This window comes from Hyla sarda, chromosome 2, assembly GCF_029499605.1.
Source record: "Hyla sarda isolate aHylSar1 chromosome 2, aHylSar1.hap1, whole genome shotgun sequence".
Lineage (NCBI taxonomy): Eukaryota > Metazoa > Chordata > Amphibia > Anura > Hylidae > Hyla > Hyla sarda.
The window spans coordinates 316,407,512-316,413,949 of NC_079190.1; positions in this window are offsets into that span (position 1 = coordinate 316,407,512).

A 6,438-nucleotide genomic window follows, 5' to 3' on the forward strand; every position below is an offset into this window, starting at 1 on the left:
TTGCTGATTGGTTGGTATCTGACTGACACTGAAAATATGGGGAACCACACACTTTTTTTTATTACAAAAAAAAACAACACATAGGCTTCCCCATATTTTCAGTGTCAATCAGACACCAACCAATCAGCAACAGCCTAACATTACCAGGATGGGCGAGGACCATTGTTACTGGCCCTCCCCAGCCTAAATAACCCCAGCCTGTTACCGCCTAGGCCAAGGAGCACTATTTTTGATGCTCCGAGCCTGTTGGTACCAGCTCTTCCCGGCACCCCTGTGGCGGTGAGTACCGGGGTAATAATTGGGGGTTAGCGCTAGCTGTTTTCGGGGCTAACGCTAAGCCCAGCTTAGTAATAGATTCCGTCTACAAGACAGCTTCCACTACTAAGCCTGAAATTTCAATTATAAAAAACACAACACATGAAATAAAAAATTGATTTAAAAAAACACTCCCCCACAGCCCTCGTTAACCCTTTTATTGACATTAAAAAAATGCTAGTCATCGTCACACTCCACCAAATCTCAGGTAGTCCTCTGCATTCACTTATCTGAAATGACAAGAAAATAAAAACACGAAAAATGGGTCAGTACATTTTTGGCGCTCTCCCCTGGGGAGAGCGCACATAATGCAGTGTGTTCCTAAAGAGGGAGCCTCCAGTTGTTGCTAAACTACAACTCCCATCATGGGGGCTGTAGGTAAACAACAGCTGGAGTCTCCCTGTTTGGGAACACACTGCCAAAAAGGCTCTGTTCCCATTATGCAAAACGCATAATGAGAACAGAGCCATACTTACCACCCTGGCTTCAGGCCTGGACTGTGAAGCTCCGCCCCCTAATCATGTCATCACTAGGGGGCAGGGGCGGAGAAGTTGCAAGGGGTCTCAAGAGTGAGACCCCTGAGATCCGTCAGTCTGCCCTTGGACTACTACTCCCATCATGGGAAATTGTGTGTCCCATGATGGGAGTAGTTGTAGTACCGCAGTGCTGAGGGATGGCTCTTACACATCCCCCAGCTGCGAAACTGTATTGTGACTGTTAGGACTACTACTCCCATCAGGGACAGACTCTGTCCATGATGGGAGTTGTAGTCCTCGGGCTGAAGGACAGATCGCAGAAGGTCATTCTCCAGAGACCCGCTGCAATCTGCATTTATTAACTTAAAAAGCCGGCGGCAACACTGCACTCCCCGCCGCCTCCTGTATACAGATGTCACGATTCATAATCCCCGCTGCCGGGAGAGGGGAGCTCTGATTGGTGAATAGTGGTGAATAGCTTTCCACCAATCAGAGCTCCTGTCTTCTGGCGGGGATTATGAATTGTGACAGGTCTATACAGGGGAGCGAGTGGAGCCGCTTCTACAGTATATAATTGTTATGTGTACTGTACCCCCCCCAGACTAATACTGACCCCTTCTATAGTGAGCGCTGGGACCGCTGTGCGATTGACAGGTCCCCAGCGCAAGTGTCCGGCCCCACTGACCTTTATATGTTATAAATCTTTATGATACACACTGCCCGTCCTCCTCTTCATTCTTCTGATACCGGAGATGAGCAGCTTCTGTATCATAGTCTATAGACAGAGCGCTCCATCCCTGCCTGCACACTGCTCAGGGCTGGGGCCAGACAACGGCAGGGGGCGCTCTGACTATAGTGAAAGCAGAAGCCGCGCGTCTCCGGTATCAGAAGAATGAAGAGGAGGACGGGCAGTGTGTATCATAAAGATTTATAACATATAAAGGTCAGTGGGGCCGGACACTTGTGCTGGGGACCTGTCAATCACACAGCGGTCCCAGCGCTCACTAGAAGGGGTCAGTATTAGTCTGGGGGGGGGGTACAATACACATAACAATTATATACTGTAGAAGCGGCTCCACTCGCTCCCCTGTATAGACCTGTCACAATTCATAATCCCCGCCAGAAGACAGGAGCTCTGATTGGTGAATAGTGGTGAATAGTTTTCCACCAATCAGAGCTCCCCTCTCCCGGAGGCGGGGATTATGAATCGTGACATACGGGAGCCGGCGGCAGTGCAGTGGAGCCGCATGTACCGCCGGCTTTTTAAGTTAATAAATGCAGATCGTAGCGGGTCTCTGGAGAATGACCTGCTGCGATCTGTCCTTCAGCCCCAGGACTACAACTCCCATCATGGACAGAGTATGTCCATGATTGGAGTAGTAGTCCTAACAGTCACAATAGAGTCCCGCAGACGGGGGATGTGCGTCTCTCAGCGCTGCGGTACTACAACTACTCCCATTATGGGACAGATTCTGTCCCATGATGGGAGTAGTTGTAGTACTGCAGTGCTGAGAGACAGCACCTGCATCCCCCACCTACATCTTCCATCGTCTGCCATTTTCTACAAGTCCTTGCTAGCATTCTTAGGTTTAGACTACTTTTCTTGCAAAAAAGGCGCAATTGCGCAAAAAAATCCATCTACTTTTTTTTGCGCAATTGATAAATACCAGTCCACTGGATTAGTTGGTGTACGGTAGACCAAACTGGTGACAACTTTAGAAAACTGTCCACCAAAAAAAACGCAGCTCTATGCAAAAAAAACGCAATTGCGCAAAATTTGTAGACGTGAAAAATGGTCTAAATGCAATGATACATGTCCCCCTGTGTGTATAAGTAAGGTGTTATGTAATGTAACCAGATGCTATCTGTGAGGCATGGTAAGCAAGGCTTACCACAGTAACAAATTCATTTCATAGCCTATTTGTGTTCGGGGCTCCATACGTGTATTAGTGACAGGAAAGATTGCCTACATACCTATACAAGATCTTACCCTAGCATAGCGGTCTGAGTTGTGCCGTAACCGCGCAATGAGGGCACGCCTATAGAGGGCATGCACTATAGTGAAGGAATAAGATAAGGGAGGGTTCCACAAACGACATGTGCTCCGCCCCTGTAGGAGAGGGGGAAGTTATATACACACACCCCCACCTGTTCCCAATAAGCCCCACCTGGAAGTGCAGGGAGCGATAATTACTTCCGCCCCTCACACAAATACAGCCCATCAGGCTTTATACTTGTGTTCGGGGCTCCATACGTGTACTAGTGACAGGAATATTGCCTACATACCTATACAAGATCTTACCCTAGCATAGCGGTCTGAGTTGTGCCATAACTGCGCAATAAGGGCACGCCTATAGAGGGCAAAAAGCAACCATGCTAGTATGAATACAATTCCTGAAATAACACATCCTACACCCAGCATCAATCTTCACATACCCGAAGTAGACTATACCTAGTGTGCTGAAAGAGTAGCCCTGACCGACTAGTGACAACTAGAGGTGGTAACCATACCTTGGCAACTGGTAGTAATGTCCATCTGTAAAGAATCAACCTGAGAATAATATTCCCTGCCAAATACTAACTGAACTCTACCTATCACCATCCCTACTTGTGACATTACTTTAAATGGACACGGAAAGGCTAACTTCATGGCAGGTCTGACAAGCACCAATCTCCTGCTATTTAAGAGGCAAAAACTAAAAGGTAAATGACAAGAAATACCTATCTACCTGATAGAACGTGTGGGTCATGTCACCTGACAAGGTTCACGAAGGCACCTTACCTGATTGAGACTGTAACAACAGACATACCCAACTAGCCACTGTACTGACCCAACTGGATTTGGAAGTGATGACCCGTTGCAGATGACAGCTCCCTGCGTGAGCAACGTACCTATAGACGTGACCGTCGTGCCTTAACCCGTCACAGGTCCCCGCGAAACCATCAAGCCTGTAGACATGACCGGTCTTTGTGAAATCATCGTGCCTGTAAACGTCACAGGTCTTTGTAAACCACTAATTTTTTTTCTCTCAAATACGTAAGTGTGAAATGCCATATTGAGATTGTATGCTATCTGAAACGTGTCAGATTACCTACATAACCATGTCAAAATCAATTGCACTGAAATGAGACAGCAGCAACCACGATTCAATCCCCGATCCTAATGAAATGAGTCATGTAACTGTGTATTAAATGCACAATATATCTGCAACTAAATGCTAGCCCTTCTTAAAAGAGAACGTGCAACTATGCCGGATAGTTGAATCTGTGTACTATAACGAAATGATAACGTCATTGAGAAATACAACAGACGAGGTTGTATCTGACCTGAAAATGTGTCAGGTCATAACAAATATAACAAACGACAAAATTGCTCTGAAAACTAGTCAGTAGCAACTGGCATTACCCCTTTAACCTGAAGAGGAGTCAGGCAACAGGGTAACATCATGAGTATTCCTGACAATAAACCTGTATGAAGCTGGTGTGTTGTTCTGAAGGCTTGTCAGTAACAAAAATGACCAATTGTGTCCAATACCCTAAGCAAATGATCTACATCCACTGTGTGCACTGCATGAGACATGTTAACCATATGTACGGCATAGTCTGCTAACAGTATACCCAACTACAAGTCGCTACTCAATATGTTATTGCTCTGAGACATGTCTGTAACAATAACCTATGTGTTGCATCCCCCCCCCTGCAGACGTAAGAGGTTTAAGAATATGTGCTCGATATATCTGCAATGAATGCAAGCACAATATGAATACTGTAATCGTGCATTGTAAATATATGTACAGCCGGAGGTGCAACTGCTATTCAATACTAGGAACGAATGCACATAACCTACCCGCATACAACTATGGTAGTATGCAACAAATGTTGTGTACTGGTGCATGTATCATACACAAGCTGGGAGCGTAAGTACCGTGAAAATGTAAGGAACGTTATGAATTTATGCTCTAACACCATTATGAGTACAGCATACATGCCTAGAAAATAAAGTGTAAACAACATATATCTAAAAAGATAAGACAACGTGCATCTATACCGGATAGTTGAATATGTCTACTATAAGTTACTGATAACGTGGTCATGAAATACCACGGAGGAGGCTGTATCTGTCCTGAGAACGTCTCAGGTCATGACAATAAACCACAATGAAATTGCTCTGAAAATTTGTCGGTAGCAACCGACATTAACCCCTTAAGCTGAAGGAGTAAGGCAAATAGGGCAACATCCTAACAAAGCTGTATAAGCTTTCCGTATAAACACTATGCACGAATATGCAGTTTGAAATCTATGAGCATGAGTACAGTAAAGCTAAGGGAGCATGTGTGTAGTGTAGACTCTAAGGATGGAAATGCAGATAAACTATTACCCATGTGCAGTACAACAAAATAAAGCTATGAACGTAACCGTTACGTGCAACTATGCCAGATAGTTGAATCTGTGTACTATAACGAAATGATAACGTAAATCGAGAAATACAACAGACGAGGTTGTATCTCACCTGAAAACGTGTCAGGTCATAACAAATACACAAACGACAAAATTGCTCTGAATACGAGTCAGTAGCAACCAATATTACCCCTTAACCTGTGAGGAGTCAGGCAACAGGTTAACATTGTGGGTATTCCTGAAATTGGTTGCTCTGAATGTGAGTCAGTAACAATTGCGATTCAACCCCTAATCCTGAAGGAACGAGTCAGGTGACCGGGTATTGAACAGCCGATTAGTACCACTAAAATGATGACCACCCTTTGAACGAGCACCTGTGCCGGATAGTTGAATATGTGTACTATAACTAACTGATAACGTAGTCATGAAATACAACAGAGGAGGTTGTATCTGACCTGAGAACTTGTCAGGTCATGACAATAAACAACAATGCGATTGCTCTGAACGAGTCAGTAGCAACCGACATTGATCCCTTAACCTGAAGAGAAGTCAGGCAATAGGGCAACATCCTGACAAACTTGAGTGAACTTTCTGTATCAAAGACTATGCACGAATACACTGAATGAATGCTATGAAGATACGTACAGTAAAAGCTACGGGAGCATGTGTGTAGTGTAGACGCTATGGATGAACATGCAGAATAAATACTATTACCCATGTGCAGAAAACGCTATGGATGTTAGTGCAGAGAACATAACAGAATGAATGCTACATGTACACAGAATAAGTACTACGTGTCAGCATAATAACTACCATCGTATGTACAGAATGAATGCTACGAATGTCCGTGTAGTGTATTGCTACAATTATATGTGCAATATACATGACGTGAACATGTCTGTGGTATGAATACAACGAGCGTATATGTGGTATAAATGCTATAAATGAGTTTGCACAGTATAAATGCTGTGAATGTATCGTCAGTGAGTATATGTACCGTATATAATGATATTAGCACATGAAACTGTATACATACTATGCGCGTACGAGCAGTGTGCCATAAGCGTAAGAATTAACCATGAGTGTAAGGATGATTAGAAACTCATGGAGTTATCAAACCGTGAAGATGCTCTACTCGTGTGCCCCTTGTACCAGTAATGCGTGTATGCCCATTATAAACCAAGCGTATGAACCGTATGGATACCATGATCATGTAAATAACGAGTATTACACTGTGTATACTATGATT